The 17,406-nt window shown below is 45.6% G+C and overlaps 1 pseudogene; it reads left to right on the forward strand.

Moving 5' to 3' along the window:
* LOC128116857 (mitogen-activated protein kinase 3-like) overlaps positions 1–17,406 on the forward strand; it is a 54,808-nt pseudogene that overhangs the window by 16,408 nt on the left and 20,994 nt on the right.

Genomic DNA, 17,406 nt, shown 5'->3' on the forward strand with positions numbered 1-17,406 from the left:
ACACACACACACACACACACAAACACACACACACACACACACACACCTTTGACCATAGCAATGGACTTTACTAGTTCCAGAGGGGAGAAAAAAAAAGACCCAAACCACCAAGACAAAAATTGTGGAATTCAAATGAACAACACTTCACTCATCTGGAACAAACTTCTCTGCAAAACTCAGATCTTGAACAACAACAACAAAGCTGAAAGCCAGATATGGTGGTTCACGCTAACCCCAGCTACTAAGGAATCATAGACTGGAGGATTTCCCAAAGTTCTGAGGGAAGCCTGGGCTACTTATCGAGACCTTGCCTAGAAGAGAGGGACTATTAATTCCTTCTGCTGTTCCCCAGGGGACTTGATCAGGATTGCATGAAAATAGTAATTCCAAGAGGTTTCATTATAGTCAATGGAACAGAGAACTGTCAGATTTCCTGCTTCCACATTCATCACAACAAAAAGACTTCTCAGTGTCCCTTAGAGCAGGGCTACAAAGGTAGCGGGCTACCATTATGTGTATAGCTCAGTGGTAGAATGCTTGCCTAAGCATGTTTGAGACCTGGGTTCAATCCCCAGCACCACAAAAATAGAAGGAGGAAAAGTCCTCTTTGAAGACTAAATAGATGTCAGCATTCACCCACTAAGCTTTGCAGGCTTTATTCAGAAGAGAATTTCACAGGTCTATTTTTTTTTTTTTTTTTTTTTTTTTTGCTTGAGACTAAATCCTTACGAAAGTGTTTGTTGTTTCCATAACCATAAAAAATGAGAAATGACAAATTATGAGTCAGAAATGCTGATGACCACATTGTAGATGTAGACGGTGAATCAAACAAAAAGAGAGAATCAAAGGTTGGTCTCTTCATACTCCAGCAGACCTGATCCTACAGTTGAGCAGGGAGCAGTTTGCCTAGTGAAAAGTGGCAGCCTTGCTGGCCTGGCAAGCCCAGTGGTCTGCTCTAGGGCACTGGCAGTTACTTCTCAATTATCCCTCCAGCCTGACCTTTTGCTTCAGGATGGTGAGTTCTGATGATGGCCATTTGTAAGGCTCCTTCCTAAATTTAAGAGATTCAATTAAGAGGAATTTTTTCCCTTACACTCTAAGGTAAACTCAGCCCTTGTGAACTCATCACACATGACAGTACAGACACCCGTGCATTCTAAGTAGCCCAAAGGTGGGGAGAGAAGCAGCAGTGCCTGGCACAGGATTTAGAGCCCCAGGCTTGTCTCTGCAGGAGAGGCTACCAGACAAGATACTCTTCCAGGACTGGTCCTACCAAATTGCCAAGTCACTGGGGACTTTTCTGTCTTTTTTTTTTTCCGGTGGTGGGGTGGGGCTGCACCTGGATCCTAAGGCCTCCTGAATGGTAGACACGTGCTCTACCATTGAGCCACATCCCCAACTCCTTTGTGAGTCCTCAACAAAAGCCTATCGGACACTTCCCCGGGAAGATCCGCAACTGAGGAAGGCTGGGATGGACAGCTACGTCACACTTCCCTATCCACACTGCTTTCTAATCAGAAGCCCATGCAAGCCACCAGGCTCAGCACGTCAGTAGTTTCTGCATGTGGTCTCTGCAGTAAAGACAAGCTGATAGGGTTGCCAGCTCACTGTCACTTCTGTGTGTCAGGGTGTGACCCATGCAGTATAGGTGAGGAGGGAGGAGAGCAATATCGGCCCTAGGAGACATGGGGTTGAGCCACTCCCAAGATCACTTTGGCTGGGCCCTGAAGGAAGTAGTACTGGTATAGAAAAATGCACCTTGGCTACCAGTCATGTGGGGCTCAGCAGTCAGTTAGGTATAGGGATGCAGGGTCCCAGACAGCAGGCAGGCACAGTAGCTACCGCCTCCCATCACAGTCAGAGAATGTGGGTGGCAAGCAGCAGAATGTCTCCCAATTAAACAGATGGCTATAGAAGTCCCATTTCCAGCTGTGCCTCATCCACTGTTTCCAAAGGAGGAACTTGGCATGCTAGGAAGCAATGCAGACCCTGACTGCTGACCTTGGTCCACCATGCAAAGAACAAGAGCTCCAGCAGATGAACTGGACCACACTGTGAGAGGAACGTTTTCTCCAGGCAGTCACCAGCGCTCTGAAGTGACTGAGATGTCTCCTGTCCCTTCAGAATTGGCTCAAGAATAGGAACTGCAGGTTGGGGATTTAACTCAGTGGTAGAGCGCTTGCCTAGCAAGCACAAGGCCCTGGGTTTGATCCTCAGCTCCAAAAAAAAAAAAAAAAAATAGGATCTGCAAAGGCTGAGGAAGGCATGGCTTTCAGTCCACCATGAAGGTCGCCTGGTAGGTTAGCAACTAACTCACCTTGTGTTGTTTAGTAGGTTTCTTTGATGATCTGTGAGCCCACTTTAAAAAAATCCAGCTGTATAGAGGTCTATGTTCATGGACTAGACCACACTGCTAAATAGAAGTACATTCCCTTGCCAACTAGCCTGGCACCCACACTACACTCATGGGGGCTGCTTGGAGCCTGAGCTGAGACTTCCAACAAGAGCTTCAGATCAGTATATCACTCAGCCCTCACCGGAGAAGCATCTTCTTTCAATCGATGGTAATTAACAGAGATCTACAGATGGACAGTGTGAGCATTCCATCCAAATGGGATGCCTTTATCAAACTGCTCCCCTCAAGGCTCAGAGATCTCTGCAGAAGAGGAGGTGAAAAGATTGTAAGAGCTGGATCCGGGGTTCAGGGTGGAGTTGAAACTGTCTTCCCTAGCCAATGTGCCTGATGATACCCATGTGAACTCACAGAGATTGTGAAAGCACCAACAAGACCTGCACAGGTTCAAAGCAAAGCAAACTTCAGCACTGAGAAAGGGAAGTGGACGGACATAAAGTCCCACTCGTAGCCAGCAAGCTATTTGCTCTCAGGGAGGGAAAATCAGTTTTCTCCAATGGCGTGACACTGGGTATATCAACCACACTCCAAGTCAGGCCTCATGCTCAGGAGTAGTTTACCAACAAAACAGACTCCATGTTTGGGGGGTGTGAGTATGTATACTTTTTAATGTTTGTTTTGGTTTTGTTTAAGAGAGAGAAAGAACAAAGTATAGTAGATGGGGTATGGGAGGAGAGCTGAGAGGAGTTGGAGGAAGGGAAAGAATAGGAGCAAAATATATTGCATAATAAGACTCTTAGCTATAGGTGATACATAGTCTGAACTAGCCATCTCCTGTGACCAGGCAAGACTTCAGTGGAGGGACTGGGACAGCAACCCAGCCACATAACCTTCTATAGTCTGTCCTGCCTGTGGGATGTGCTGGGATTCTTCCTAGCCCAATTGTCATCAGAGAGGCTTCATCCAGCAACTGATGAAAACAGATGCAGACCCACAGCCAAACATTAGATGCAGCTTGGGGAATCCTGCTGAAGAGAAGGAAGAAGGGTTGTATGAGCCAGGAGGGTCAAGGACTCCAGGAGAAAACCCACAGAATCAACTAGCCTGGGCTCATAGAGACTGAACCAACAACCAGGGAGCCTGCATGGGACTGACCTAGGCTCTCTGCACATATGTGACAGTTGTATAGCTTGGTCCTCTTGTGGGACTCCTCGCAGTGGGAACAGGGGCTGTCTCTGACATTTTTGCCAGCTTTTGGGACCCTACTTCTCATACTGGGTCGCCTTGCCCACCCTTAATACATGGGGAGGTGCTTAGTCTTACTGCAACTTGATGTGCCATGTTTTATTGATACTCATGGGAGGCCTGCCCCTTTCTGAATAGAAACAGAGGAGGAGTGGATGGGGGGGGGACAGAGGGGAGGTGGGGGAGAGGGGTTGGAAGGATAGGAGGGTGGGGAAACTGTGGTCAGGATATAAAAAGTAAAAAAAAAAAAAGAAAAATTGTATTGCATAAAACTTTTTTAATTAAAAATAAAAATAACAGATTTACAAAGATATATTTCACATATCACACAATTCACCCATTTGAAGTGTGTAATTTGTCAACCGTGCTAGAAAGCACCTACAATCCTTGCATTTGAGAGGTTCCAAGTTCAAGGCCAGCTTCAACTTCATAGGGGGACTCTGTCTCCAAAACATGTACAGATTGAGCTCGGTGATGGTGGCACACACCTTTAAGCCCAGCACTCGGGAGGCAGAGGCAGGCAGATCTCTGCGAGTTCAAGGCCAGCATGGTCTACAGAGTGAGTTCCAAGACAAAATCCAAAGCTACACAGAGGAACCTGTCTCGAAAAACCAAAAGAAAAAAATGTACAGATTGTTTTTATTATTATATGTACAATCATTTTTTATCTGAATTTTTAATTTTTAATAATTACATGTAATGTTGGGCTGGAAATATTACTCAGCGGTTAAGTGCACTCCCTGCTCTTGTAGAAGACCCAGGTTCCATTCCCAGCACCCACATGATGGTGCACAACCTCCTGTCACTTCAGTATCCAGGGAATCCGATGCCCTCTCTGACCTCCATGAGCTCCTGCACACATGTGGTACACACACATACATACACTAAATGTGTGCTTCTCTGTGTGTGCTACATGTGTGCAGAGGGCAGAGAGCATATCTTGGAGCTGGAGTTATAACTGGCTGTAAGCTTATGGACCTGGGTGCAGGGGACTCAATTCAGAGTCTCTGGGAGAGCAGCAAGTGCTCTCTGGCCCCACACTCACTCATTTGCAAGTAACACTTTGATTTTAACACTTTGTATACTCATATGCATCTATAAGAAAAAATACAGGGGCCAGGTGTGGCAGCACATGCCTTTAATCCCAACACATGGGAGGCAGAGACAAGTGGATCTCTGTGAGTTCGAGACCAGCTTGGTCTACTTAGTGAGTTCCAGGACAACCAGAGCTACACATTGAGACCTTGTGTCAAAAAAAAAAATGAAAAGGAAGGAGGGTTTTAACACAAGGACTGAGGCAGTAGCTCAGTTGGTAAAGTCCTTGCAAGCATGAGAACCGGAGTTCAATCCCCAGCACATACATATAAAACTAGTCATTGTGGCTACCTAGCATTTATGCCAGTGTTATAGAGCCGAAGACTCTGGGGCCCACTGGCCAGCTGCCTAGTCTAATCTGCAAGCTTTAGGTCCCAGTGAGCTGTTAAATCTCAAAAAACAAGGTGGGTCTGCGAGTCAGGTCCCTTCACGTGCTCCAGCAGATCATAGATGGGGTGGATGCAGGGGCAGACCAAGTCATAACCCCGGATCTGGGCCCGGACAGTGGCAGGGTTGATCCTCCCACCAGTTCTCCCCTGTCCTCACCACCAGGGTGAGCTCTCCAGCACTGCCCCAGCTAATTCACCTCTTGCTGCAATGAGTGAGGGGCAGGGCTGGTTCTCCTGCTTTCATGCCTTCAGGGTCGGCTCTCGAACACCTGCACCATCAGGGCCAGCTCTATTGTGTCGCCTAGGCGAGATACAAGGGCCACTTTTCTGTTACAGCTGACAAAGGGTGTCACATTGTAGCTTCCTTGATGAGATTTTTAATTTTTTCCCCCTTTTTTCCTTTTTTTCTCTTAAATTTTGTTTTATTTGGGGGGGGTGCAAGAGCAAAGGGTGGATGCAAAGGGATGGGGAAATGAATGGGATCAAGATACATGATTTAAAAGACTCATAGAATAAATAAAAAGAAAGAAAAACAAGGTGGGTAGCTCCTGAGGAGCATCACCAGAGAGGTTGACTTCTGGACTCCATCAGCAGATGAACACACACACACACACACACACACACACACACACACACACACACACACACATCTGCACATACACACAAAGAAAAATACATACATTTCTATTACAGTTTCCCAGTGTCCCTAATAATAACACTTTGCAAAACTATAGTACACTTCTGCAGCTCCTTCAGTGTGCTTCAACCCCTCTCTTTCATGATGCTCTCCTCCTTCTCCTCCGATAAATACAAGTAAACCCAAAAAAATCAGAGAAAGCCAGCACGGTGCGGGAGGGGCGAGGGGGGAGATGGTTCAGTGGATAAAGACATTTATAGTGCAAGTCTGACCACTTGACACCTGAATTTGAGTTCTGAACCCATGTAAAGTTAGAGAGGGAGAACCAGCTCACAAAGTTGTCCTCTGACCTCCATAGGTGTATCATGGTACACAAGAGAGAGAGAGAGAGAGAGAGAGAGAGAGAGAGAGAGAGAGAGAGAGAGAGAGAGAGAGAGAGCTTTCTCTGATTTCTTTGGGTTTACTTGTACTTATTGGAGGAGGAGAGCATCGTGAAAGAGTGGGCTTGGAGGGGTTGAGGCGGACTGAAGGAGCTGCAGAAGTAGGGGCACAGGCTCAGCATAATTCTTCCATCTTGGAGGTGTTCCTGGAGTCTTGAACTGCACTTAAGCACATTACACCCCCCCCCCTTTTTTTAGTTGAAGTGTGAAACTCAGTTCTCCAGAAATCAGACGCCAACATTTGTCACCACAAGACATCTGGCATTTGGGGACTCCACCCATGTCAGACCCCACTCTCTAGAGGAGAAGCCTCAGAGGTAAGAAATCATTAATTATAGCAGAGCCCAACCATAGAGTGTGTAACATTCCAGAAACTGTCCATGCACTGAGCAGCAGTTGTCTTTGAGGGGAGAAAACCCATTGTAGTAGCCAAGGAGCCTCAGGAAAGCCAAAGGCTCTTGCATTGTGCTTTGAGTGGTTGCCGTGGGGAGCACTTACTCCAGCAGCCCCGACAGGCTGATTTGGCCCCAGCCTTTTACTCATTGAAACCTAGAGAAAGGTGAGCACCTGTGGCCCCAGCTGGGGTGAGATAGGAAGACCACTTGAGCTCAGGAGTTCATGACCACGAGTGCAACACAACAAAATCCTGCCTCGGAGAGAGAGAGGAACTTGATGACTTCTGCTTCTTCAACTGCTCTTCACCCTGGGATCATTAGAATGAGATACCTCTTAATAATATCTGTACTTTACCAAAATACTAGAGCTGAGCCACATAAAGAGAACATCTCTGAAAGTTTCCTAAGGCAGACGCAAAGTGATTGCTAGGATTACTAGTTAGGATTTCTATTGCTGTGATGAAACACCATGACTAAAAAAAAAAAAAAAAAAAAAAAAAACTCAAGGAGGAAAGGGTTTATTAGGCTTACAGTTCCAGATCATAGTTCATCATAGAAAGAAGTCGGGACAGGAACTCAGGCAGGGCAGGAACCTGGAGGCAGGAGCTGACACAGAAACCATGGACAAGTGCTGCTTACTGGCTTGCCTCCCATGGCTTGCTCAGGCTGCTTTCTTACAGAACTCAGGACCACCTGCCCAGGGATGGAACCACCCATAATGGGCTGGGCCCTTCCCCATCAATCACTAATTAAGAAAATGTCTTACAGGCTTGCCTGCAGCCTGATCTCATAGAGATATTTTTTCAGTGTTCTCTCTAACTACTAAACCTTGTGTCAATTTGACAAAAAACTAGCCAGCACAGTGACATTGTAAGGTCTTCTTGGAGTTAGGCTACCTACAAGAAATCCCATGCTGGGAGCGAAAATGTTCCTTAGGTCAGGAGAAAGACTCACCTCCCAGCTCCACAAGGGACTCAACATCTAAATTTCCGTATGTATACTCCAAGCTGTTGTTTCATCCTAATGTTACATCTTTTCCATAAGTAGTAACACTGCTAAGGGAAAGGCAGAGACCAGTTGAGCATTTCTCACTCCCCAGATTTGTTCAAAACTGTCAAGAAGTTCATTTTCCCACTCTCATATATATTATGACATTTTCTCATGATGTGGGTGAGCAGATGGACCCAAGGGCCAGGAGAGCTCCAGTAATAATGCTCTGAATGACTGCTTTAGTATACACAGTCTGTGGCCTTAATCAAGACTCTCACCCAAAGAGATGATCTAGAACCTTCGCTATCACCATTCCCGCTGGCTATGATGATTATCATGACGAATGCTGGCAATACATTTTCATTGACAAGAACAGGGGCTTGTTAATTTATATAATAGAGACTGGTAGGGTCACTCCACAGGTCAAGGTGCCAGCTGCCAAGCATGACTACCTGACTTCAACCTCCAGAACCCACCTGGTGGAAAGAAAGAACCAACTCCTGAAAGATGTCATCTGACTTCCACATGCTCATGTTTGCTCCTGCTCTCCCCACTAAGTAAATAAAATGTCATAATAATGGCTTTAAAAAGAAAATTTTATATAATAGTTGTTTAAATGGGATTATTGAGTAGTGTGTGTGTGTGTGTGTGTGTGTGTGTGTGTGTGTGTGTGTGCACGCACGTGCACGTGCACACCTGACTGTATGTGTAGTTTACTGTGTGTGTTCATTCCTCTTGCAGGCCAAAAGAGAATGACAGATAACCTGCATCTGGAGTTACTGATGGTTTCAAGCTGCCCAATGTGAGTGCTAGGAACTGAATCCAGGTCCAAAATAGCATCAAGTCCTCTTAACCACTGAACCATCTCTCCAGCCCCTAAAACAGTTTTTTAAACTGAAATTAGTGACATGCAAAATATGTGGACAGACTCGAATATTTTTAATTGACTAAAGTATAAAGATCTAAGAGTTCCTTTAGAAGTGGCACTCTTCTTTTCTCCCTTCTTTTCTTTCTTTCACATTCTTTTTAAAGACAGGGTGTAGTGGGTAGCTGTTCCAGCTTTGACCTGGAAGTACTACCCCCATTGAGGCTTCAGTAACTGTCACACCTACAAGGCGGAGCCGAGACAGGAGCCCTTAAGACCCGAGATCCGGATGGGCCAGTTCTCTTGGTTCCTGGATCCTAGATGCTGAAGGTAGACTGAGCAGAGTTCTCCAGAGAACACTGCTGGACTGCACTTCACCTTTCCCAGACCCTGTAACCTATCCCTTCACTTGTAAGTTACCCCACAAAATAAACCTCCCTTTTAACTACATGGAGTTGCCTTAATGTTTAAACCAATAACAGGGTCTCACTACAAAGCTCTGACTGTCCTGGAACTCACTCTGTAGACCAGGCTGGCCTCGAACTCACAGAGATCTGCCTGCCTCTGCCTCCCGAATGCTGGGATTAACGGCGTGCGCCACCACCGCCCAGCTAGAGATGGCACCCTTTGATTGGTGTTGTAACTCAATGGCAGAGCACATAGCTGATACTCATGTGACCCTGAATTTCATCTATGCTTTCAAAAAATAATAAAGGAAGAGAGGAAAAGAGGAGAAAAGGAAGGGAGTGGGGGAGAAAGGAAGGAAGGGAGGAAGGCAAGCAGAGGAAAAAAATCAATCTTAACTTTTCAAATAGGTTGCAAGAAGTCCACAAAAGGAAGACCTCTGAAGTAGCACACCAGGGTTTAAGACTAGGTGTCCTGTGTTTTTGTGTGACCTTTTGGCAAGCCTCAGTTTCCTCATCTATAAAATGGTGTCAAACAATACCGGACTGGTACAGAGTGGGTCTGTATAATCTAGGATAGTGACTGACACATGGAAGATAATTCAGGAGCTGCAGATGTAGCTCAGTTGGTGGAGCAGTTGCCTGGCATGCAGGAAGCTTTGGATTTGACCCCAACACCCCATAAACCAGACACAGTGGGCACACATCTGTAATCCCAACATGAGGAGGCAGAGAAAGGAGGAGCTAGAGTTCAAGGTCATCCTTTGACAATCGCTAACTTTCTGCAGGACGTCAGATCACCACTCATAGTGGATCACGAATTAGTCACATAGTACATGTGATTGACTACTCTCCTGATGGGACAAGTAACATGATCACCTGTCCAGCTGGGCGAAGAGAACATGCATAGAACATGTGGAATCTTCATGGGTTCAACTCACAATACACTCAAAAATAACCAATCTCAATAAAGGTGAGCTCAGTATCCATCTAATTCTCACAGTAAGATTCATAATAGACCACTGGGTGGGGCAATTCGGTGGACTTAGTCCCTTGGAGTTCTTTCTCACTTTTCTTAATCTACATTCTTTCTGCTCAGTCCTTGTCTGTGGCCCCTTATTCTTCTTGGGTGTGAAGCAATGAATTAACAAACCAGTTCCGGGGTGGTTTTGGTAGCCATGACTATTTGATACCTAGCTGCCAGGGTTAAGCTCACCAAAAGCTGAGAAAGGTTCTGTTAATCTCAAACAAACCATGTCAATCCTTGGCTACACAGTAAGTTTAAAGCTAGCCTGGGCTACATGAGATCCTATCCCAAAAGAAAAAAGAAACTTCATATATAAGATATACACATTATATAAGTTCATAACATGGGGATCAAGATAAGCAAGTTCTCTGAGATCATATTTTTTTATGTGTGTGTAGTCCTGGGGATTGAACCCAGGGCCCTGGGGCTCAATGTCTTTCTCTGTCACAGAGGGGGAACTCAGGAGCTAATAGATGCTCATTGGCCTCACCAGAGAGGAGTCTCACAGTATAATAGATATTCTAAAAACAGAAAGAAGCCAAGTAAGGGGTACACTTGTAGTTCTAGCAGCATTCCAGAGGTGAGGCAAGAGCATTGATAAGTTCAAGGCCAGCCTGGGTACCATAGCGAGATCATTCTTCATAAATGCAAACTTAGAAGCAATACAAAGATGGAGAGATGTCCTATTTCCTGCAGCTTTCTGTCCTTTTGCCCTGGATCTTGATCCCCAAGCGCAGGGACTGATTACACAGTAATGACTCAGAACTCTGCAGCGGACTGAAATCCATCAATCCCCAGCACTATTCCCCAAGGAAGAGCTTCTCGAGGCACAAAGAATTCTATCCTAGGTTACAGAGCCCATATCTCTAGCAGTTTGGATGATGTTCAGGAAATGAATGAAATAAAATATATCATTACATTCCCTATCATTTGTGCTGCTGTATTGTGGCAAGTAATGGATGAATTCTCACGTGCTCAGACATGTCTTTGGATGACCACTCTGGTTGCAGCAGAGAAGGACCATGATATAGGCAGGAAGGCCAATAAAGAAGTTCCTGCAAGCTGGGCATGTGGTACACACCTTTAATCCCAGCACTCTGGAGACAGAGGCAGGTGGATCTCTCTGAGTTTGAGGCCACCCTGGTCTACTGAATAAGTTCCAAAACAGCCAAGGCTACACAGAGAAACCCTGTCTCGAACCCCGCCCCACCCCACCCCACCCCACACACACAAAGAAGCTCCTGCAACTTGACTTAGCAGTTATGAGCACTTGCTGTTCTTCCAGAGGACTTGATTTCTGTTCCCAGCATCCACATGGCGGCTCACAATTATCTGTAACTCCAGTTCTAGGGGATCCAAAACCCTCTTCTGACTTCTTCAGGCACAAGGCACACATAGGGTGCACATACATACATGCAGGCAAAACATTCATACACATAAAATAAAATAAATAAACCTTAAAAAGAATTAAAAGACACTCCTGCAGGTAGACATGGTAGCACATGCCTTCAGGGCATCAGGAGGCCGAGGCAAGAAGATCACAAATTTGAGGTCAGCCTTCACTATGTAGCAAGATTCTGTCTCAGAAAAAAAGAAACTCCTGCAGTTATCAGTAAAGGAAGTGCATGGTTAGGTTGAAGGTGCGGAAGAGAAAGGGAATTATGGATAGAATGAGCTAAGGTAAAGGGAAGAACCCATCCACCACACAAGAAGAGACATTCACTGACAGAGGGGAAGCAGTGACACGGGTACGAAAGAAGGGGAAAGGCTCACTTGTTTGTGAGAGGGATTGAAAAGAGACTGAGCGATTCCGAGCCCATGCTCTCACCATTGTCAGTGAATCAGGAGCTAGCTCATCTATCTCCCAAGCATGGAAAGGAAGGCGGCAGCATGGGTAGGCATGGGTAGCAGGGTTTATCATGGCTTCCTTGTGGCTCCATCCCAAAGGGTCATGGGATTTTCTAAGAAAACAAACATAGGGTGTGGAGGATTCAGATAGCATACCTGAGAAGAGAGTACCTTCTACTGAGGAGCGTATGTATGTGCGAACAATGGTTAGAGAGAAACCAGGAACAAAAGTATAGGTCACATTTTTGTGTGTCAGAAGCCTAGTGTGGTGCATGCCTGTAATGCCAGCATTTGGAAGGCAGAATCAGGAGGATTGCTAACTTGAGGGCAGCCTAGGCGAAGTAGAGAGATCCTGTCTCAACAAACAAAACTTCCACTTCCTTGAGTAATTACGGGAATGAAAAAGAATCAAAGGACTCATCAATAGCAAGACCTTATCTAAAAAGAAGTGGAGTAGCTGGAGAGATGGCTCAGCAATTAAGAGCACTGGTTGACCCTCCTGAGAACCTAGAGTCAATTCCTAGCACCTACATGGTAGCTAACAACCATCTGAACTCCAGTCCCAGGGGATCCAACACCCTCTTCTGGCTTTTACATTGTTTATTTTTTACTCACTGTGAGATTGCCAGATCATGTATGTAGCTTATATAGTCCATATGATATACATATCATACATTATCATAGTTTAGCCCTGCAATCACTTATGAGTTAACTTGAAATACTGTTTCAATTTTGCAGCCAAAGAGACAGAATTGGAAGGATTCAGAGATTTGCGTAAAGTCACACAGCTGATGAGTGACAGATCCACACTGAGATCTGTCCAGCATCTCTTGGTTTTGGTTTTTGAGACAAGGTATGTAGACCGGCTAGCTTTGGACTCATGAGTCTCCTGCCCTTGGCTCCATGTGCTTGGATTACAGACATGCACCACTGCACCTGGCCTGATTTCTTCATTGTCCTTGTTATTGTTGTTGTTGTTGTTTGAGCTGGAGTAGGTCTCACTGTGTTGCCCAGGCTAGTCTCAAATTCCTGGGCTCCAGAGATCCTCCTACCCCTGCCTCCCAAGTAGCCAAGCCTACAAGCATGCCACATCCAGTACTTATCAAGCCTTTATCTGATACATAATGCCTTTACAAATTCTCTCGTGGACTCCAAGAGAGCCTGAGGTATACCAATTATGGTATCTGATTCCAAGACTGTCACTCTTCTGGATGGCCAAGCTCCAAACCCTTGCTGGAGGGCAAGTTATCCCATCCGGAGTAAGCAGCCAGCTGGCCCCAGTTATGGTTTAAGAAGCTGAGCAATTTCCGTTGGGGTTTTCTCTCTCTCTTTTTTTTCTCTCTCTCTCTTTTTCAGGTCGAGGTCAGTAGGTTAAACACCCTCTACTTTGGAAATCTTGAGAAGATAGAGCTTTTTATATCTGAAGATTTGACCTCTGTCACTTTAAGACAAACCTTCAAGGTTGGCCCTGCCCTGGCACCACATGAGCCATGGTTGCCTCCCCAGTGCCCAGTCTTCCTTCCCATACTCCACACTCTGTTCAGGCAAAAGTCACAGTTTTACAAATAGCTTCATGGTCAAGGCTTTGTATTACATAACCCCTTGGGTAAACTAGGAGATTACAAAATTTAGCTTTAAACACAGTTGTTTTATGGGCAGCCAAGTCCTGACACTGTCATCTCATCTCACACCAGGCTGACCTCATCCTCCACTGTGGGCCTTAGATGCTAATCAAGAAAGGCCTGGGCTTAGGGAAGTCCAGACAGTCAAGAGCCAGTGAAGTTAACGCCCTGAAAGGACAGTTTTATATCCCCTTCTTGGGGTGATGGGAAAGACCAGGGAGCTGAGGAAATGTGTCCCTCAGAACTCTTCTGTGGAGATTTGGAGCAATAGTGTGCCTATAGGGGCTCGTTTGGGTAACACTGTGATGATCTGTCCATCAATATGTCTTGTTGACCTAGGGCCATTTATCACTACTGATGGGTTTATTCTCCATCTTTACAAAAGCCAGACTCTGGGTGTGTTTATCAAGTTTCCCTCAGTACAACAAAACTCCTGCAATAATTAACTTACAAAAAGAAAAGGACTAGTTTGCCTCGCTGTTTGAGGGGTTCCAGTCCATGACCAGGCAGACCCATGGCTTTTTGATCTTTGATGTGAGTGCCAAGTTTCAATGGCATGAAGCAGAACATGGTAGTGTGAAACCTCTCATCTCATTAAGAGTCAGAAGTTGGGACTGGCAATATGGCTCAGCAGATAAGGACTCTTGCTGCCATGCCTGATGACCCAGGTTTTATCTCTGGGACCCACATTGTCTTAGGGTTACTATTGCTGTGATGAAACACCATGACCAAAGCAACTTGGAATGGAAAGACTTACACTTTCATATCACTCTTCATCATTGGAAGAAGTCAGGGCAGGAACTCAAACAGGGCAGGAACCTGGAGGCAGGAGATGATGCAGAGGTCATGGAGAGGTGCTGCTTTATGGCTTGCCCCTCATGGCTTGCTCAGCCTGCTTTCTTATAGAACCCAGGACCACCAGCCCAGGGATGGCACCACTCACAATGGGCTGGACCCTCCCTGTCAGAGTTCAGCTCTGACCTGTCGAAGGGTTCTTGGCGGGAGGAGAGAGGAATGAGGAAGTATTAAATAGAAATATAGGTGGAGACAACAAGAAAGACAGACACAGGTTAGCTTCGGGAGGGCCCTGGGTCAATACTCAGTAGTCTCAAGGTTTATTCCAAAGGGCTTTTTATACAATGCCAAGGGGCAAGGCAAAAGACCTCCCCCTTTCAAGATCAAAGCACAATGTACAGCCAAGTGTAGACCCTTCAAAATACCTGGTAACCATGCCTGTAGCCAAATCATCCCATTATGCAGCCCTGCTGGGTAAAGCAAGCTCAGATTCTCTGACCATGAGTAAGGTCTTACTAGGGAGCCTCTGTGGGCCCCCACACCTCCCCAATAAATCACTAATTTTAAAAAAAATATTCTACAGCCGGAATATATGGAGGCATTTTCTTTTTTTTTCCTCTTTTTTTTTTTTTTTTTTTTTTTTTTGGTTTTTCGAGACAGGGTTTCTCTGTGTAGCTTTGCGCCTTTCCTGGAACTCGCTTTGGAGACCAGGCTGGCCTCGAACTCACAGAGATCCGCCTGGCTCTGCCTCCCGAGTGCTGGGATTAAAGGCGTGCGCCACCACCGCCCGGCTGGAGGCATTTTCTTAACTGAGGTTCCCCACTTTCAGATAACTCTAGCTTGTGTCAAGTTGACATAAAATGAGTCAGTACACACATGGTAGAAGAGACCCAATTCTGGAAACTTGTCCTCTGACCTCCATATACTCACCATGGCATACATATGTCCACACAAATAAATAAGTAAAAATATAATCTTAAAATAAAAATAAGATTTTTTTAAATCCAAAAGGCAGGTGAGCAAGATGGTTCAGCAGGTCAATGCACTTTCCCTATAAGCCTAGTGACCTGAGTCCAAATCCTAGAACTCACAGGAAAACCCAGATACAGTAGTGCACATCTGTAATCCTAGCACTCATATGAAGAGGTGGAAGGCAGAAACAGGAGCATCACTTGGCAGCTCTCAGCCTAGCTTGTCTGTAATCAGCATCACAGAAACAAGAGAGATCCTGCATCAAAACCAAAGTGGAAGAAGAGAACTGACTCCTGAAAGTGTCCTCTGGCCTCCACATGCCATGACGTGTGTGCAACCTCCCTCTATGCACACAAACAGTAACAATAATAAATTAAAGTTCAATATTTTATTTATTTATTTCTTTATTTAACATCCTGACCACAGTTTCCCCTCCCTCCTCTCCTCCCATTCCCCTCCACCTTCCCACCCCCCTCCGCCCCTCTCAATCCACTCCTCCTCTGTTTCTGCTCAGAAAGGGGCAGGCCTCCCATGAGTATCAACAAAGCATGGCATATCAAGTTGCAGTAAGAGTAAACACTCCCCACCCCTTGTATTAAGGCTGGGCAAGGCGACCCAGTATGAGGAACAGATTCTCAAGAGCCAGCCAAAGCATTAGGGACAGCCCTTGCTCCCATTGTTAGGAGTCCCACAAGTAGACCAAGCTAAACAACTGTCACATATATGTAGATGGCCTAGGTTGGTCCCATGCAGGCTCCCTGGTTGATGGTTCAGTCTCTGTGAGCTCCTATGAGTCAGGTTAGTTGTTTCTGTGGGGTTTTTTGTGATGTCCTTGACCTCTCTGGCTCCTACAATCCTTCCTCCCTCTCTTCAGCAGGATTCCCCCAGCTTGGGCTAATGTTTGGTTGTGGATCTCTGTATCTGTTTCTATCAGTTACTGGATGAAGGCTCCCTGATGACAATTGGGGTAGTCACCAATCTGATCACAGGGTGTGGCCACTTCAGGCTATGTATCCACTATTGCTATGAATTCCTGGGAGTTTCCCTTGCATCAGGTTTCTACCTTACCCTGAAATGCTCCCACTCTTTCCAGCCATCTCTTTCAGTACTCGCCTCCTCCACCCACCCACCCCTAACCCAACCCCTCAATTTCCCATCTCTACCAGTCCACCCAGGAGATCTCTTCTATTCCCCCTTCCCAGAGAGATCCACATGTCCCCTCTTGGGCCCTGCTTGTTACCTAGCCTCTCTGGGGCTGTGGATTGTAGCCTGGTTATCCTTTATTTTACAGCTAATATCCACTTAGAAGTGAGTACATACCGTGTTTGTCTTTCTGGGTCTGGATTATCTCACTCAGGATGAATTTTTTTCTAGTTCCATCCATTTGCCTTCAAATTTCATGATGTCATTAGTTTTTTTATTTTTTGTTTGTTGTTGTTGTTTTACCACTGAGTAGTACTCCATTGTGTAAATGTACCACATTTTCTTTATCCATTCTTTGGTTGTTTCTAGGTTCTGTCTATTACAAATAATGCTGCTGCTATGAACATAGTTGAGCAAGTGTCCTTACGGTATGATTGAGCATCCTTTAGGTATATGCCCAGGAGAGATATAGTTTTAAAAGAACCAGAAAGCACATGGCAGGACTGAAGTCCCACTGTCCTTCAAAGGTACACTGCCAAGAGCCTACCTTCCTCTGACTAGGTTCTACCACTTCCCCACAGCACATGAGCCTTTGGGAGACATTTAAAATCCAAACTCTATTGTTTGGATGTGGTATGTTAAGAATCAGAGGGAGGCCTGGCGGCAGTGGCACACGCCTTTAATCCCAACACTCGGGAGGCAGAGGCAGGAGGATCTTTGTGAGTTTGAGGCCAGCCTGGGCTACAGAGTGAGTTCCAGGAAAGGCACAAAAGCTACACAGAGAAACCCTGTCTCAAAAACAAAAATCTAAGCTCTCCATCTATAACTCATCAAGACTAATTTTTTAGTAATTTTTAACATATTTTGTTTCATTTTGGTGCTAGAGACCAACAACCCCAGGCTTCATGCATGCTAGGCAAGCCCTTTGCTGATAGCTCTGAGTTGATCTCTAATTTCAGCCGAGGTGATGGTGGTGATGCACACCTTCGGTCTCAGCACTTGATAGGCAGGGGCAAGTGGATCTTTATGAGTTTGAGACCAGCCTGGGCTACATAGAGAGTTCCCGGTGAGCTAGGGCTGCAAGGTGAGACCCTGTCTCAAATTTAAAAAAAAAAGAATTTAGGTTCTAGTAACTGGGCTCTTTTCCCTTCCTCCATGGATGTGTGCCTGCTTCAGTCTCTATAAT

This window comes from Peromyscus californicus, unplaced genomic scaffold (assembly GCF_007827085.1).
Source record: "Peromyscus californicus insignis strain IS unplaced genomic scaffold, ASM782708v3 Scaffold_10__1_contigs__length_136768540, whole genome shotgun sequence".
NCBI lineage: Eukaryota > Metazoa > Chordata > Mammalia > Rodentia > Cricetidae > Peromyscus > Peromyscus californicus.